Source organism: Lissotriton vulgaris, chromosome 1_1 (assembly GCF_964263255.1).
Source record: "Lissotriton vulgaris chromosome 1_1, aLisVul1.2, whole genome shotgun sequence".
Lineage (NCBI taxonomy): Eukaryota > Metazoa > Chordata > Amphibia > Caudata > Salamandridae > Lissotriton > Lissotriton vulgaris.
In genome coordinates, this window is record NC_141685.1 from 277,788,104 (window position 1) to 277,807,294 (window position 19,191).

Genomic DNA, 19,191 nt, shown 5'->3' on the forward strand with positions numbered 1-19,191 from the left:
GCGTCCAGAGCGCACTTAATGGAAGCATTAGAGATCAGCTTCCCTTCCTGAATAAGCATCTCAGCTGCCTTCTTGTATTCATCAGGCAGGTGCTGCAACAGGGTCTCCAGCGTGTCATAGTGTGCCCTGTCATACCTCGCCAGAAGCGCTTGTGTATTGGAAATGCACCAGATGTTGGCTGCTTGTGCTGCCACCCTTTTCCCTGATCCCTCAAAGACCTTAGATTCTTTGTCTGGGGGAGGAGCATCACCCGTAGTCTGAGAATTAGCCCTCTTCCGGGCATTCGAGACAACAAGAGAGTCCAGAGGCAACTGTCCTTTGATGTAGGTAGGATCAGTAGGCGCCGACTTATTCTTCTTTTCAATCCTAGGGTTTATCACCCTCGCCCTGGTAGGCTCCTTAAAGATCTCCCCAGTATGTTTCAAGACACCTTTCAACATAGGCAGAGTTTTGACAGTCCTCTCTGAGACTGAGAAGGTATCAAAAAGGAAATCGACGTCAACAGGGTCAGTATGGAGCTGGACGTTGTGATTGTTAGCTTCCCGTTCAATGAGGGCATTGAATGCTGCAGAGTCTTCTGTAGGAGACATCTTCACAGAATATAGTTGAGAGTCTTGTCCTGAATGAGGATCACCCGGGTCAGCACCAGCGGCCCAGGGTTCATTGGTATCCTCAGGGTCTGTATAGACGGGATAGCTGTACTCATCCTCATCATTGCCCTCCCCAGCGTCCACATCAGAGTAAGTGGGCGAAACATTATGAGTCTGTGGAGAAAGTGGTTCCACCAAGACAAGAGTGGAAGCAGAGTCCTTCTTTTTCTTCAGAGGAATCTTGTAGGACTCCATTGGTTGTTCTGGGGCAATTTTCCGCTTGTGGAGGGAAAGCCTGCCCGTTTCGGCATCAATAAAGTGTTCTTGGTGCTCGTCCACTGAAGGTCGTCGAGGCTTCGGGGTGGGCACCACCGTCGATGACTTCGGTGCCGAGGAAACCTTCTCGGTGATGGTAGCGACCGCCTTAGGAGTGAAAGCCTTCGGCGCCACCTTTGGCGGCAACGTAAAGTGAATGGGCGTCGACGCCTTGTGAGGTTTCTCGACCGGCTTCGGAGGCGGAGGATCCTTCGGTCCGACCGATGATGCCTTCTCCCTGATGCGCTGCAGGGAGTCCGTCACCTTCTTGGTGAAAGCAGGGGACGGGCGCGCTGGTTCGACAGGATCCCTCGAGGCTTCACCAGGAGTGGACTCTCGGGGTGCGCCGCTCTTGGCCCTGTCCTGTTGACGCGGAGTCTCGAGAACCTTCGGGTCACTGAGTCCTTTCTTCGGGTCACCGAGAGCTTTCTTCGGGTCACTGAGCCCTTTGCTGGTGTCGACCGCCTTCGGCGCCGACGTACTCGGCTCGACCACTTTGCCTTGAGTCTTCGGCGCGGCAGACTTCGTCTCGACGCCCTTGACTTGAGCCTTCGGCTCGACGACACCCTTCTGCTTCTTCGGCGCCGAGGGCTCCGAGGCCTTGGCTCCGACCAAAGTGACGCGCACTTTCAGTTTCGAGGACGGCACCTGCTCAGTTTCTTGTGTCGAGACCGTAGGTTTCACTTTCGGTTTCGATTTGCCAGGGTGCGGCTCAACATCAATGTCCATGGCCAAGCCCGAAGGCGGGCCGTAGAACCCATCGGAAGATCTTGGGTAAGGCCTAGAGGCGATCCCTCGACCTGAGCTTTATGAATAGGTGCGGCCCCATCGTTAGTTTGAGGTGGCTCTTCGTCCCAGCTATCCTCCATGGCCCGAGAGCACCGTCGTCGTCTCCTACCTCGTCGACGACTTCTTCAGCTTCGAACATTTCGGCGTCCGCATCGTAGTCGTAGTCGACGTCCGACGCGGGGTTCGATTCACCGATGTCCCTGGTAGATTCTTCCTCGACGTCCCCTGCATCGAAAATGTCCACAGGCGCCGGTGCAGCCTGCTGGGCCTGCCGGCGCGCAGCTCGCCGAAGCTTAAGCGTCTTCTTGGACCTGAAGCGGGATCAAGCCATGCACTTGGCTTCATCATGGTCTGGTGACAGACACTTGTTGCACACCGGGTGGACATCGATGTAGGGATAATTCGAGTTGCAGACGGGACATCTCTTAAATGGACTACAGTCGATGATGAACGGTCGATAGGGTCTGAAGCGTCGACTGGGCCTTCTGCGTCGAGAGCACGCGGGAGTATGGAATCCGGCTCGGAACCGAGCTGGAAGAACTAAGACCGAACGCAAGACTATACCGATGAAGAAACTAAAGACCTTTTGGTCTTTAAGAAAGTTTTTATCGATTCCGACTAGACGGAACTCAAAGACATCCGAACCCAATGGCGAAAAAAAACAATCTGAGGATGGACTTGATGCCCATGCGCACTGTAGTCCAGGGGAGGAGCCACCTATCTCGTGATACTTCGAAGACTCTTCCAGGACAACAGTGTGCAATCATCCGGACCCAACACTAGGCGGCGATCTATGCACAGATATGAATTCAGCAGCCCACATGCCTCGAACTATCATTCTCGTGATGGCCTTGGTTGTTCGGGTCTGCACCGGCCGCACTTCTTACTCATTGCGACATGATACGTCATACATTAAATATGACGCATCAGGAATGTCGCAAGGAGTGCGCACTGAGAAGTGACGCATCGCTGCTTTCACGCAGCGGTGCGTCATTTCTCATAAATGAGGCCCCTGGAAAGAGAGAAATTAGGGAGCGCAATGTTTCCGGTGCTCTAACGCTTACTACAGGTCCTTCGGGGCCCTTTTTTGTGCTCCTAATGAGCAAAACAGAAACCAGCACGCTGGTGCCCCTCCTCCTGCTTAATTAAAAGCTAGTCGTGCCGATTGCGAAATTTATATACATTTGCATACAATAAATGTATTCACTTTTAAGTACAAGTCATAGTTACTATAAAATCAATTTTACTTGCACAAAGAGTGTGCGTTTAAACTAATAAGAACAGATACTACACTTGATCTTAGTCAAAAGGCAGAGATGGCTTGTGTTACTGCACCTCTGTGCTGTAGATTCATCAGGGACATCTAAAACCTACCTGTGTTACTGCACGTTTGTGCTGGTGACTCAACAGGGATGTCTAGTAATGGCTTGTGTTCCTGCACCTTTGTGCTGGTGATGCACCAGGGACATCTAGTAACAGCCTTTGTCACTGCACACTTACTTCTGGACGTAAAGTTTTGTATAATGACAGGACACATGGAAACAAGAGAACAGGAGCAGTGCAGCACAATATTTACTAAATATGGCTGCTGCCTCTCTCTTCCCCAGCGCTGGTGCACGAACAGGCTGAATTGCAGCACTACACACACCTTTTTTCAATATGTGCAAGGCCACTGAATTTTGCAATTTTGCGGCAACAACGTTTTCCACAGTTATGGATTTGCAGCATTTTCCTTATTACCCATCGTCTGCTGCATAATCTGCCTGAATGGTCTATACACAGATCACTTTATAGATGGCAGGTATTAGCTGTTATGGCTGCATTTATCCTCACACTTCTCTTCTACACCCATGACTAAATGCAACCACACGTTGTTAAGGGCACAACTTCGGCCATATCACTGTGCTGGACTACCACACTTCTTTCCATTCATTAAAACAGAATGTTTAAGGAAGCCATCACTCACTTGTTTTATCTTCAAATTCCTGCAGAGGTTTAGCCACAAAACATATTAGGAGCATTATTCTGGTCCTGACAGTTGATATAAAAAACTTCGGTTCAGAAAAGGGGGTGGTGATGAACAGAGTGTCTGAATTAAGCAGACCACTCTTACCCAGTCCAAAGATCAGGGATTGATCCATCGCCGTTATTTATCTCACTGCACCATCCCAGCTCAGAACCTGGCTATATGCAAATCAGTCTGTCCCTGGCCCAGTGCAGTGAATTGGTTTTTGTAGTTTGGTTTGCCCTGTTCCCATCATGCACTGGGACAGGAACAGACTAATTTGCATACAGCCAGGTTCTGAAACTGGGATGGTGCAGTGAGCTAAAAAACGGTGTTGGATCTAGCCCTGATCTCTTGACTGGGTGAGAGCTTTCTGCTTAATTCAGAGACTCTGTCCCTCACCACCCCTTGTTGTAAATATTTATGTCCACCCTAAGCGTGGAAGGGTATTCTCAGATGTGAGACCCTTGCTCATTGCACCATCAGGATTCAAGCAAACCGGGCCGAAGACGGCTGTAATGCCAGAAACCGGTCCCCGGGAGCTTGTTTCCTTCCCAGTGTAAGAATTGGCTTTTGTAGTTTGGTTTGCCCTGTTCCCATCATGCACTTGGGAAAGGTGCCTGCATGCGCGCTGTACTGGTCGCATTTAAGCGTGTTGCGCTTATTTACTTATTTTAAAAAGCTCGTTTTGACCTCTGTATCATTTCTGCATATGAGCCTCGTTTTACTAGTATTATTTTATTTGGCCACATACTTGCATTTTAAATTGTGCCCCCACCGCGTTTTTTTCGCGGAATTTCACCGTTTTTGTAGCTTCCTCGTGGCGCTTGGCCGCCATCTTGGGGTGGTCTCTGCCTCCTTGTGCCATTGGCTTGAGCGCTCTAGCGCTTCCTGTAGCCCAGGTGAGCTGCTACTTAAAGCTCACTCTGCTAGCGCAGCGGTGACGCGCAGAGGTAGCGCCTGACTCGCGCCGGAGTCGAGCCAGAGTCTGCCCGTCTGCGCCCGTCCGCGCCAAGTACGCGCGGTACGCCGGGGGGTTATCTTTTCTTTGTGTATCACCGTATGCCCTTATCCGTTGGTTTGATAGGATGTTTGCTTATTCCAGTGCCTCGCTCCATGCCATCAGAGATACTCTCCCACGCTGCTCTGCCACGTCTTACCATCCGCTGTGTGGCCCGTGTCAGTGTGCTTGCAATAGATGGTCATTGGATCGGCCTGTAGGTATTCGCGAGCTCGCTGCTTCCCTCGCTCCACGAGCTCCTCCCGGTCTCCCTTCGGTGCCTGGTAGCCTGGGATCTGGTCTACGATTTTTAAATCTTAACACCAGATCTCTAGTGAAACACCATCTGTCTGTGGCTGATCTTATTTTGGATAAGACACCAGATCTGCTGGCTTTAACTGAAACCTGGCTGCAAGACACTGATGATGCTATAGTCAATCTTGCCTGTCCTCCGGGCTATTTATGTTTTAGATCTAACCGCCATTCTAGAGGTGGAGGTATCGCCCTATTTATCAAATCCGCCTTCACATGTACCTGGACGGTCCTGCAGATTGCTGGATGCGAGAGTGCGTTGTTTAAGGTTACCATTAGCCCTCAGTTCTCGCTGTCAGGGATGGTTGTTTACCGCCCCCCAGGCAGCGATGTAGCTTTTAGAGGTGCCTTTCCGGAGGCTGTGAGCCTATTGGCTAGTGGTTGCGCAAATTTTTCGATCTTGGGCAACCTAAACCTCCACTTCGATAGGTTAGAGTCTCTGGCCATCAGTTGGTTTTTGGCTGACCTACAGGCCTTGCAGTTGATCCAGCTTGTCTCTCAGCCTACACACGTGGCGGGCACACTCTTGATCCGTTTTTTACGACTCTCTCGGATGCCCAGATTGTGGCGGTTGATCCTGTGATATGGTCTGACCACTATCTGGTGTCTGCTTGGCTTCCCCTCCCTGCCAATCCCACTATTCCACCTCCTTTGCGGATACCTCGACGCCACTGGAACAAACTCAGGTTAGAGGACCTTCACCGCATTATGGGTGCTGAGCCTCTAGGTCCTCTGCTGAATGTTACCTCGGGCTATGACCAGTTCTGTAACTGGATTACCAGGGCGCTGGACGTCCTGGTACCTATCATCTCCAGTAAGTCCAGTCCCCGGCAGGCTAGCCCCTGGTATGACAGCGCGCTGCGTGCAATGAAGTCCTCTTGTAGACGGGCAGAAAGGGAGTGGCGTAAGTCGTATGATGCCGATAAGAAATCCATCTACCTGGCCTTAGTTAAGCTCTACCATCGAGCTATATGTAGGGCCCGGGCGGCGTTTTACGCAGCCGAATTCCGAAATAGCCTCAATCCTACCAAAACCATCTTTAAAACCATAAAAGATCTGATGGCAAAGAGAGTTCCTCCACAGTTGGACAGTTCCACCTCCCACTGCGAAGCCCTAGCCACTTTCTTTCTGGATAAAGTTAAGAAAATCTACCAGGCGTTTCCGAGCACACTGCCACCAGTGATTCCCTGGAGCGGCTCTAGTAGCTGTCCATCGCTGCACTCCCTTCCCACTCTTTCTAATGAGGAGTTTGCTAAGTGGGCCCTGCGAGTCAAGTCTGGCTCGCCTGCAGACCCGGTAAGATCTGCTCTTTTCAGGGATGTTGCTTTTCAGGGACGCACAGTAGTATGCTCTCTAATTAACCTCTCCCTGACTTCCGGCCTGGTCCCTGCCAAGTGGAAGCAAGCGGTGGTTTCCCCGATCCTAAAAAACCATCTCTGGATCCGCTGAGACCAGAAAACTACCGCCCTATATCTTTGCTCCCGTGGCCGGCCAAGGTCATGGAGGCCCATGTAAATCTGGCCCTCACGGAGCATATGACCCAAGTTAATGTCCTGGATCCCACGCAGAATGGGTTTCGTGCTGGCCACAGCACTGAGACGGCCCTTCTGGCAATGGTTGAGCATTTGCGGATTGTGCTCGATGCAGGTCAAACGGCAGCGCTTATTTTATTAGACCTGAGCGCTGCCTTTGACACTGTTTCCCATCGCATCCTGCTACATCGCCTGCAGGACATTGGCATTTGTGGTTCAGCTCTGCAGTGGTTCCGCTCCTTCCTCAGTGATCGCTCCTTCTGCGTTGCCACCCCTCCATTTCAGTCCAAGTACCATCCTTTGGACCTGGGGGTCCCTCAGGGCTCCTCGCTGAGTCCTACGCTTTTTAACCTGTACGTGCAGCCGCTGGCTGAGGTCGCCAGGCAATGGGGCCTAACCATGGTCTCCTATGCTGACGACACTCAGTTGGCGGTTACGATCAGCGGGGATGCCAAGCAGGATGCCCTCAGGTTCCGAAGTGGACTGAGAGAGGTGGCCAGCTGGATGAATAACAACTGTCTCCAGCTGAACGCGACAAAAACGGAGGTGATGATCGTTGGAAGGGAAGCGGATCACTGGGGGGACGGATGGTGGCCTCCGGAGCTGGGATCAGCGCCGGCCCCTGTCCTGGAACTCAGGAATCTGGGAGTATGGCTTGACCACACGCTAAGCTTTGTGACTCACACGAAGAGAGTGGCGGCCTGCTGTTTTGGAGTATTACGCGGGCTAAGACCCCTGCTCAGATTTTTTGATGCTCCTACAAGACAGCTGGTCATTCAAGCAATGATTATCTCTCGGCTGGACGACGCCAGTTCACTCCTTTTAGGAGCGAACCAAGCCGAGATTCTTCGTTTACAGCGAGTCCAGAACGCTGCGGCTAGGGCGGTGGTAGGTTTGCCCCGAACCTGCCCCACCTCTAACACTCTGCGGTCCCTGCACTGGCTCCCGATAAGCAAGCAAATCCAATTCAAGGCTCTTTGCCTGGTTTTTAAAATTCTTAGAGAGTTGGCACCCGTGATACTTAACAAACTGCTCTCTCCCTACGTTCCCACCCGCTCACTCCGATCCCTTGGACAAGCCTTGGTGGTTGTCCCTCGTTTTAGACTTAGTCGGATGGGGGGTCGCTCCTTCCGCGTGAAAGCTGCAACCCTCTGGAATGCGCTCCCCTTGGAAATCCGCCTCTTGGACGATTTAATATCCTTTCGTAGGGCTTTGAAAACCTTCCTGTTTTAAATGTTCCCTGTTTTTAATGCTTCTGCTTTTTTGTTACTGGATTTAGTGTTGTGTTGTGTTTACCTTTCCCTGCGCCAGGACGCTCCTTCGCTGGAGCAGCTGTGCGCATTAAAATGCAAATAACATAACATAACATAACAGACTAATTTGCATACAGCCAGGTTCTGAAACTGGGATGGCGCAGTGAGCTAAAAAACGGTGTTGGATCTAGCCCTGATCTCTTGACTGGGTGAGAGCTTTCTGCTTAATTCAGAGACTCTGTCCCTCACCACCCCTTGTTGTAAATATTTTTGTCCACCCTAAGCGTGGAAGGGTATTCTCAGATGTGAGACCCTTGCTCATTGCACCATCAGGATTCAAGCAAACCGGGCCGAAGACGGCTGTGATGCCAGAAACCGGTCCCCGGGAGCTTGTTTCCTTCCCAGTGTAAGAATTGGCTTTTGTAGTTTGGTTTGCCCTGTTCCCATCATGCACTGGGACAGGAACAGACTAATTTGCATACAGCCAGGTTCTGAAACTGGGATGGTGCAGTGAGCTAAAAAACGGTGTTGGATCTAGCCCTGATCTCTTGACTGGGTGAGAGCTTTCTGCTTAATTCAGAGACTCTGTCCCTCACCACCCCTTGTTGTAAATATTTTTGTCCACCCTAAGCGTGGAAGGGTATTCTCAGATGTGAGACCCTTGTTCATTGCACCATCAGGATTCAAGCAAACCGGGCCGAAGACGGCTGTAATGCCAGAAACCGGTCCCCGGGAGCTTGTTTCCTTCCCAGTGTAAGAATTGGCTTTTGTAGTTTGGTTTGCCCTGTTCCCATCATGCACTGGGACAGGAACAGACTAATTTGCATACAGCCAGGTTCTGAAACTGGGATGGTGCAGTGAGCTAAAAAACGGTGTTGGATCTAGCCCTGATCTCTTGACTGGGTGAGAGCTTTCTGCTTAATTCAGAGACTCTGTCCCTCACCACCCCTTGTTGTAAATATAAAAAACTTTGGGGCATATTATCAATGGGCTTATCGCCACTTTAGCGGGACTTTTTCCCCCTAAAGCGGCGATAATTTCATCGCCCTATTAGCAAGCTGTCGCTAACAGCAGTTAGCGACAGTTTGTAGGCGATAGCGAGGAGTTTGGGGCCCGCTTTGCATGTCAGTGATATTTATCGCTGATGACATGCAAAGTGGGCGTACCCAATCTGTTAGCGACTGAAAGCAGTCGCTAACATCGCTATCGCCTATTATCAACACAGGCACATCGATAAAAAAAATTGCGCTAAGCGCGAATATCGCCAAAAACTAACGCCTGCTCAGACCACTTCTTAACCTGTATATCCAATGGGAGTTGGATATTCAGGTTATGACCCTATTGGCGTTAATGCCTGAATAGCGCTGAATTTCCAGCAATATTCACGCACTGAGCCGCTATCGCCGGATATTTTATCGCATTTGAGATAAACTTTGCTAATAGCACGTTATCTCAGCGATAAAATCCGGCGATGTGCGGCGATAAAAAAAATATCGCTAAGCTCATTTAGCGATAAATATCGCAAGTTGTTGGTAATATGCCCCTCCCTGTGTAGACTGCACAAAAAATACGCACTGTTCCATCTATGGCACTCCACGAAATAGCATGCTACCCAACCACAAATGCGTTTTGGCGGCTCAATAGGAGTATGAGGCGCTCAATAAATACAACTACAATACAACATACTTGAGCCCAACAGCACTGCGAGGCTATACAGGGTAAGAGACAGTCCAAAATATATTGACAAAACCTCCTTCTAACTCTAACGTATAGACTTTAATCAGACACTGATTGAAATTTATGTGTAAAATTCCAACCCATGTGCAAATGGACGTTTGTACACATATCAAAATTCTGATTTGTGTATCAATTATCCCATTCTGCAATTTTCCAGTGACAGATTTCACCAAAGAAATGCTGAAGCAATCTATCAGGTTAAAATGCTAAGTGACGGATTGTGAATTTGGTGGTACGACTGCCAGACCGCCGTTGCGGTGGTCGGGAGCACGCCACCAATCCGGCAACATCCCGATCACCACATTACGAGTTAACCACCGGGCCGGCGGTGTGCCAGTAGTGGTCTTGAGGCAGTGTTATGTTTCGGCCCACAGAGTGAACCTGTAGGCAATGCCGCCACACTGTTGTGTGCGCGCTGTTACCAGTCACCATGTGTGCGTACAACAGTGCAGGCATAGGGGGGCACAACATGTGCCCCAGCCACAATGACCAATGAGGAAAAGCACCCAGGAGCCCAGTTTGGGGCCCCTTACCTTCCTTCCCACAGACCTTTTCGTGGTGGGGTCCCCAACTTGGAAATGGCATGGTGGTGCCGGCATCGGCACCACATCCAATCCCCCACCCTCCCCACCGCTGCTACCACAGGATCCAGGATCCTGGCATTGGCGGAGGTCTTGTGGCGGTCCAACCGCCATGTTTGTAACCGGGTGGTTGGGCCACCTTTCACGCAGTGATGCGTCATTTCTCATAAATGAGGCCCCTGGAAAGAGAGAAATTAGGGAGCGCAATGTTTCCGGTGCTCTAACGCTTACTACAGGTCCTTCGGGGCCCTTTTTTGTGCTCCTAATGAGCAAAACAGAAACCAGCACGCTGGTGCCCCTCCTCCTGCTTAATTAAAAGCTAGTCGTGCCGATTGCGAAATTTATATACATTTGCATACAATAAATGTATTCACTTTTAAGTACAAGTCATAGTTACTATAAAATCAATTTTACTTGCACAAAAAGTGTGCGTTTAAACTAATAAGAACAGATACTACACTTGATCTTAGTCAAAAGGCAGAGATGGCTTGTGTTACTGCACCTCTGTGCTGTAGATTCATCAGGGACATCTAAAACCTACCTGTGTTACTGCACGTTTGTGCTGGTGACTCAACAGGGATGTCTAGTAATGGCTTGTGTTCCTGCACCTTTGTGCTGTAGATTCATCAGGGACATCTACAACCTACCTGTGTTACTGCACGTTTGTGCTGGTGACTCAACAGGGATGTCTAGTAATGGCTTGTGTTCCTGCACCTTTGTGCTGGTGATGCCCCAGGAACATCTAGTAACAGCCTTTGTCACTGCACACTTACTTTTGAACGTAAAGTTCTGTATAATGACAGGACACATGGAAACAAGAGAACAGGAGCAGTGCAGCACAATATTTACTAAATATGGCTGCTGCCTCTCTCTTCCCCAGCGCTGGTGCACGAACAGGCTGAATTGCAGCACTACACACACCTTTGTTCACTATGTGCAAGGCTACTGAATTTTGCAATTTTGCGGCAACAACGTTTTCCACAGTTATGGATTTGCAGCATTTTCCTTATTACCCATCGTCTGATGCATAATCTGCCTGAATGGTCTATACACAGATCACTTCATAGATGGCGGGTATTAGCTGTTATGGCTGCATTTATCCTCACACTTCTCTTCTACACCCATGACTAAATGCAACCACACGTTGTTTAGGGCACAACTTCGGCCATATCACTGTGCTGTACTACCACACTTCTTTCCATTCATTAAAACAGAATGTTTAAGGAAGCCATCACTCACTTGTTTTATCTTCAAATTCCTGCAGACGCTCAGCCACAAAACATATTAGGAGCATTATTCTGGTCCTGACAGTTGATATGAAAAACTTCGGGGCATATTATCAATGGGCTTATCGGCACTTTAGCGGGACTTTTTCCCGCTAAAGCGACGATAATTTAATCGCCCTATTAGCAAGCTGTCGCTAACAGTAGTTAGCGGCAATTTGTAGGCGATAGCGAGGGGTTGGGGCCCGCTTTGCATGTCAGCGATATTTATCGCTTATGACATGCAAAGTGGGCGTACCCAATCTGTTAGCGACTGAAAGCAGTCGCTAACATCGCTATCGCCTACACAGGCACATCGATAAAAAAATTTGCGCTAAGCGCGAATAGCGCCAAAAACTAACGCCTGCTCAGACCACTTCTTAACCTGTATATCCAATGGGAGTTGGATATTCAGGTTATGACCCTATTGGCGTTAATGCCTGAATAGCGCTGAATTTCCAGCAATATTCACGCACTGAGCCGCTATCGCCGGATATTTTATCGCATTTGAGATAAACTTTGCTAATAGCACGTTATCTCAGCGATAAAATCCGGCGATGTGTGGCGATAAAAAAAAATATCGCTAAGCTCATTTAGCGATAAATATCGCAAGTTGTTGGTAATATGCCCCTCCCTGTGTAGACTGCACAAAAAATACGCACTGTTCCATCTATGGCACTCCACGAAATAGCATGCTACCCAACCACAAATGCGTTTTGGCGGCTCAATAGGAGTATGAGGCGCTCAATAAATACAACTACAATACAACATACTTGAGCCCAACAGCACTGCGAGGCTATACAGGGTAAGAGACAGTCCAAAATATATTGACAAAACCTCCTTCTAACTCTAACGTATAGACTTTAATCAGACACTGATTGAAATTTATGTGTAAAATTCCAACCCATGTGCAAATGGACGTTTGTACACATATCAAAATTCTGATTTGTGTATCAATTATCCCATTCTGCAATTTTCCAGTGACAGATTTCACCAAAGAAATGCTGAAGCAATCTATCAGGTTAAAATGCTAAGTGACGGATTGTGAATTTGGTGGTACGACTGCCAGACCGCCGTTGCGGTGGTCGGGAGCACGCCACCAATCCGGCAACATCCCGATCACCACATTACGAGTTAACCACCGGGCCGGCGGTGTGCCAGTAGTGGTCTTGAGGCAGTGTTATGTTTCGGCCCACAGAGTGAACCTGTAGGCAATGCCGCCACACTGTTGTGTGCGCGCTGTTACCAGTCACCATGTGTGCGTACAACAGTGCAGGCATAGGGGGGCACAACATGTGCCCCAGCCACAATGACCAATGAGGAAAAGCACCCAGGAGCCCAGTTTGGGGCCCCTTACCTTCCTTCCCACAGACCTTTTCGTGGTGGGGTCCCCAACTTGGAAATGGCATGGTGGTGCCGGCATCGGCACCACATCCAATCCCCCACCCTCCCCACCGCTGCTACCACAGGATCCAGGATCCTGGCATTGGCGGAGGTCTTGTGGCGGTCCAACCGCCATGTTTGTAACCGGGTGGTTGGGCCACCTTTCACGCAGTGATGCGTCATTTCTCATAAATGAGGCCCCTGGAAAGAGAGAAATTAGGGAGCGCAATGTTTCCGGTGCTCTAACGCTTACTACAGGTCCTTCGGGGCCCTTTTTTGTGCTCCTAATGAGCAAAACAGAAACCAGCACGCTGGTGCCCCTCCTCCTGCTTAATTAAAAGCTAGTCGTGCCGATTGCGAAATTTATATACATTTGCATACAATAAATGTATTCACTTTTAAGTACAAGTCATAGTTACTATAAAATCAATTTTACTTGCACAAAAAGTGTGCGTTTAAACTAATAAGAACAGATACTACACTTGATCTTAGTCAAAAGGCAGAGATGGCTTGTGTTACTGCACCTCTGTGCTGTAGATTCATCAGGGACATCTAAAACCTACCTGTGTTACTGCACGTTTGTGCTGGTGACTCAACAGGGATGTCTAGTAATGGCTTGTGTTCCTGCACCTTTGTGCTGTAGATTCATCAGGGACATCTACAACCTACCTGTGTTACTGCACGTTTGTGCTGGTGACTCAACAGGGATGTCTAGTAATGGCTTGTGTTCCTGCACCTTTGTGCTGGTGATGCCCCAGGAACATCTAGTAACAGCCTTTGTCACTGCACACTTACTTCTGAACGTAAAGTTCTGTATAATGACAGGACACATGGAAACAAGAGAACAGGAGCAGTGCAGCACAATATTTACTAAATATGGCTGCTGCCTCTCTCTTCCCCAGCGCTGGTGCACGAACAGGCTGAATTGCAGCACTACACACACCTTTGTTCACTATGTGCAAGGCTACTGAATTTTGCAATTTTGCGGCAACAACGTTTTCCACAGTTATGGATTTGCAGCATTTTCCTTATTACCCATCGTCTGATGCATAATCTGCCTGAATGGTCTATACACAGATCACTTCATAGATGGCGGGTATTAGCTGTTATGGCTGCATTTATCCTCACACTTCTCTTCTACACCCATGACTAAATGCAACCACACGTTGTTTAGGGCACAACTTCGGCCATATCACTGTGCTGTACTACCACACTTCTTTCCATTCATTAAAACAGAATGTTTAAGGAAGCCATCACTCACTTGTTTTATCTTCAAATTCCTGCAGACGCTCAGCCACAAAACATATTAGGAGCATTATTCTGGTCCTGACAGTTGATATGAAAAACTTCGGGGCATATTATCAATGGGCTTATCGGCACTTTAGCGGGACTTTTTCCCGCTAAAGCGACGATAATTTAATCGCCCTATTAGCAAGCTGTCGCTAACAGTAGTTAGCGGCAATTTGTAGGCGATAGCGAGGGGTTGGGGCCCGCTTTGCATGTCAGCGATATTTATCGCTTATGACATGCAAAGTGGGCGTACCCAATCTGTTAGCGACTGAAAGCAGTCGCTAACATCGCTATCGCCTACACAGGCACATCGATAAAAAAATTTGCGCTAAGCGCGAATAGCGCCAAAAACTAACGCCTGCTCAGACCACTTCTTAACCTGTATATCCAATGGGAGTTGGATATTCAGGTTATGACCCTATTGGCGTTAATGCCTGAATAGCGCTGAATTTCCAGCAATATTCACGCACTGAGCCGCTATCGCCGGATATTTTATCGCATTTGAGATAAACTTTGCTAATAGCACGTTATCTCAGCGATAAAATCCGGCGATGTGCGGCGATAAAAAAAATATCGCTAAGCTCATTTAGCGATAAATATCGCTAGTTGGTGGTAATATGCCCCTCCCTGTGTAGACTGCACAAAAAATACGCACTGTTCCATCTATGGCACTCCACGAAATAGCATGCTACCCAACCACAAATGCGCTTTGGCGGCTCAATAGGAGTATGAGGCGCTCAATAAATACAACTACAATACAACATACTTGAGCCCAACAGCACTGCGAGGCTATACAGGGTAAGAGACAGTCCAAAATATATTGACAAAACCTCCTTCTAACTCTAACGTATAGACTTTAATAAGACACTGATTGAAATTTATGTGTAAAATTCCAACCCATGTGCAAATGGACGTTTGTACACATATCAAAATTCTGATTTGTGTATCAATTATCCCATTCTGCAATTTTCCCCTGACAGATTTCACCAAAGAAATGCTGAAGCAATCTATCAGGTTAAAATGCTAAGTGACGGATTGTGAATTTGGCGGTACGACTGCCAGACCGCCGTTGCGGTGGTCGGGAGCACGCCACCAATCCGGCAACATCCCGATCACCACATTACGAGTTAACCACCGGGCCGGCGGTGTGCCAGTAGTGGTCTTGAGGCAGTGTTATGTTTCGGCCCACAGAGTGAACCTGTAGGCAATGCCGCCACACTGTTGTGTGCGTGCTGTTACCAGTCACCATGTGTGCGTACAACAGTGCAGGCATAAGGGGCACAACATGTGCCCCAGCCACAATGACCAATGAGGAAAAGCACCCAGGAGCCCAGTTTGGGGCCCCTTACCTTCCTTCCCACAGACCTTTTCGTGGTGGGGTCCCCAACTTGGAAATGGCATGGTGGTGCCGGCATCGGCACCACATCCAATCCCCCACCCTCCCCACCGCTGCTACCACAGGATCCAGGATCCTGGCATTGGCGGAGGTCTTGTGGCGGTCCAACCACCATGTTTGTAACCGGGTGGTTGGGCCACCTATCAGCAGCGGTGTTCCTGCCGCCGAAGGCAGTCCCTGGACTGCTAAACTCATAATCAGCCCTTAAGACATAAATGCAAAACATGCACTAATCATTGTGGAAAAAAACAATTACACATGTTTGGCTTCATTCTGAGGTGGGAAACTTAGGAGAAGTTAGGGTACTGGTAATTACCATGTGGCCTGGTTATCACCCAGCATAATCATGATGATATCCATTAATGTATATAGCTTAAAATATTTAGTCTTAGTTTGAGGTCACCAATCCCACCAAGTTTGTCCATTTTCCATTGAAGGGTTTAGAAGGGGTCCCTTGCCTGGTCCCGGCCTCACTCTTCTCACTCTCCTTGGGTTGGCAGCATTCAGTTTTTCAGGTGCATTAGAAAGAGAGAAGGGGCTGTGTTGTGTGGTGTGTCGATATGTGTATGTGCGTGTGTGAGTGTGTCTGGGTAGATTGACAAGACCCATCTATTCTGTCTATTTTCCTGCAGTCACCAGCTGGGACTTTCTTCTTGCTAGCTACATAAGTAATCAAAGTCATGCATAGATTTTGACAAAGACCACAAGACTCACCTGATATGTCAAATGCCCTGCCTATTATATCCGTGTTGACCACACTTAGGGGGACAGATAAAATCTGATGGAAAGTCAGCAGATCTGGCAGAAGGGATCAGCCTAACGGCTCTGACCCTTAGGCAGAACACCGCCCACCCTGTTTAGAGATGCCCATCTGCTGGAATGTCTTTGCTATGAGGGCAGCCACAGTAGCAGCACCTCCTTCAGCGCATAGCAAGTTTGCTGAGCGAGCACCATTATCACCATTATCCCACCATGCCACTGAACTCTTTGAGCTACTCACCAGCATCAATATGACTCAGCAGGTTACTACACCCACCCACATAAAGAGTCACATTCTCGACCATATTTGGTCTCATAAACTCACTCTATCTAGCCCAATAATCTCCCCTTGCATCTGGTCAGATCACCACCTGATTGATGTCACTGTCACAGTCAAGGGGAGGGTCAAGCCCCCAATATTGGCTGGAGGGCTGTCCCGCAAATGGAGCACCTACGACTCCCAAGGTTTTATGGATTCACTGGCCAGTACACTCCCCATCGTCGAAGCCAACCCCAATGTCGACTCAATGGGGGCAGACATCACCAACTGGCTACAGTCGGTGAATATCCAATGGGAGTTGGATATTCAGGTTATGACCCTATTGGCGTTAATGCCTGAATAGCGCTGAATTTCCAGCAATATTCACGCACTGAGCCGCTATCGCCGGATATTTTATCGCATTTGAGATAAACTTTGCTAATAGCACGTTATCTCAGCGATAAAATCCGGCGATGTGCGGCGATAAAAAAAATATCGCTAAGCTCATTTAGCGATAAATATCGCTAGTTGGTGGTAATATGCCCCTCCCTGTGTAGACTGCACAAAAAATACGCACTGTTCCATCTATGGCACTCCACGAAATAGCATGCTACCCAACCACAAATGCGCTTTGGCGGCTCAATAGGAGTATGAGGCGCTCAATAAATACAACTACAATACAACATACTTGAGCCCAACAGCACTGCGAGGCTATACAGGGTAAGAGACAGTCCAAAATATATTGACAAAACCTCCTTCTAACTCTAACGTATAGACTTTAATAAGACACTGATTGAAATTTATGTGTAAAATTCCAACCCATGTGCAAATGGACGTTTGTACACATATCAAAATTCTGATTTGTGTATCAATTATCCCATTCTGCAATTTTCCCCTGACAGATTTCACCAAAGAAATGCTGAAGCAATCTATCAGGTTAAAATGCTAAGTGACGGATTGTGAATTTGGCGGTACGACTGCCAGACCGCCGTTGCGGTGGTCGGGAGCACGCCACCAATCCGGCAACATCCCGATCACCACATTACGAGTTAACCACCGGGCCGGCGGTGTGCCAGTAGTGGTCTTGAGGCAGTGTTATGTTTCGGCCCACAGAGTGAACCTGTAGGCAATGCCGCCACACTGTTGTGTGCGTGCTGTTACCAGTCACCATGTGTGCGTACAACAGTGCAGGCATAAGGGGCACAACATGTGCCCCAGCCACAATGACCAATGAGGAAAAGCACCCAGGAGCCCAGTTTGGGGCCCCTTACCTTCCTTCCCACAGACCTTTTCGTGGTGGGGTCCCCAACTTGGAAATGGCATGGTGGTGCCGGCATCGGCACCACATCCAATCCCCCACCCTCCCCACCGCTGCTACCACAGGATCCAGGATCCTGGCATTGGCGGAGGTCTTGTGGCGGTCCAACCACCATGTTTGTAACCGGGTGGTTGGGCCACCTATCAGCAGCGGTGTTCCTGCCGCCGAAGGCAGTCCCTGGACTGCTAAACTCATAATCAGCCCTTAAGACATAAATGCAAAACATGCACTAATCATTGTGGAAAAAAACAATTACACATGTTTGGCTTCATTCTGAGGTGGGAAACTTAGGAGAAGTTAGGGTACTGGTAATTACCATGTGGCCTGGTTATCACCCAGCATAATCATGATGATATCCATTAATGTATATAGCTTAAAATATTTAGTCTTAGTTTGAGGTCACCAATCCCACCAAGTTTGTCCATTTTCCATTGAAGGGTTTAGAAGGGGTCCCTTGCCTGGTCCCGGCCTCACTCTTCTCACTCTCCTTGGGTTGGCAGCATTCAGTTTTTCAGGTGCATTAGAAAGAGAGAAGGGGCTGTGTTGTGTGGTGTGTCGATATGTGTATGTGCGTGTGTGAGTGTGTCTGGGTAGATTGACAAGACCCATCTATTCTGTCTATTTTCATGCAGTCACCAGCTGGGACTTTCTTCTTGCTAGCTACATAAGTAATCAAAGTCATGCATAGATTTTGACAAAGACCACAAGACTCACCTGATATGTCAAATGCCCTGCCTATTATATCCGTGTTGACCACACTTAGGGGGACAGATAAAATCTGATGGAAAGTCAGCAGATCTGGCAGAAGGGATCAGCCTAACGGCTCTGACCCTTAGGCAGAACACCGCCCACCCTGTTTAGAGATGCCCATCTGCTGGAATGTCTTTGCTATGAGGGCAGCCACAGTAGCAGCACCTCCTTCAGCGCATAGCAAGTTTGCTGAGCGAGCACCATTATCACCATTATCCCACCATGCCACTGAACTCTTTGAGCTACTCACCAGCATCAATATGACTCAGCAGGTTACTACACCCACCCACATAAAGAGTCACATTCTCGACCATATTTGGTCTCATAAACTCACTCTATCTAGCCCAATAATCTCCCCTTGCATCTGGTCAGATCACCACCTGATTGATGTCACTGTCACAGTCAAGGGGAGGGTCAAGCCCCCAATATTGGCTGGAGGGCTGTCCCGCAAATGGAGCACCTACGACTCCCAAGGTTTTATGGATTCACTGGCCAGTACACTCCCCATCGTCGAAGCCAACCCCAATGTCGACTCAATGGGGGCAGACATCACCAACTGGCTACAGTCGGCCAGCAATAGGTATGCCCCCCCTCACCAAATTCTCGCGTGCAAGGCATGGCAACGCCCATAAATGGTTCTCCACTGACCTTAAGGCACAA

The 19,191-nt window shown here is 48.8% G+C and overlaps 3 pseudogenes; all 3 read right to left on the reverse strand.

Annotated features, from left to right (window-relative positions):
* Positions 1-2,902: 2,902 nt before the first annotated feature.
* On the reverse strand, positions 2,903-3,017 carry LOC147746959 (U2 spliceosomal RNA; annotated as a pseudogene).
* A 7,472-nt stretch (positions 3,018-10,489) lies between these two features.
* On the reverse strand, positions 10,490-10,604 carry LOC147746960 (U2 spliceosomal RNA; annotated as a pseudogene).
* Positions 10,605-13,156: 2,552 nt separating this feature from the next.
* LOC147746961 (U2 spliceosomal RNA) lies at positions 13,157-13,271 on the reverse strand (annotated as a pseudogene).
* Between the last annotated feature and the right edge of the window lie 5,920 nt (positions 13,272-19,191).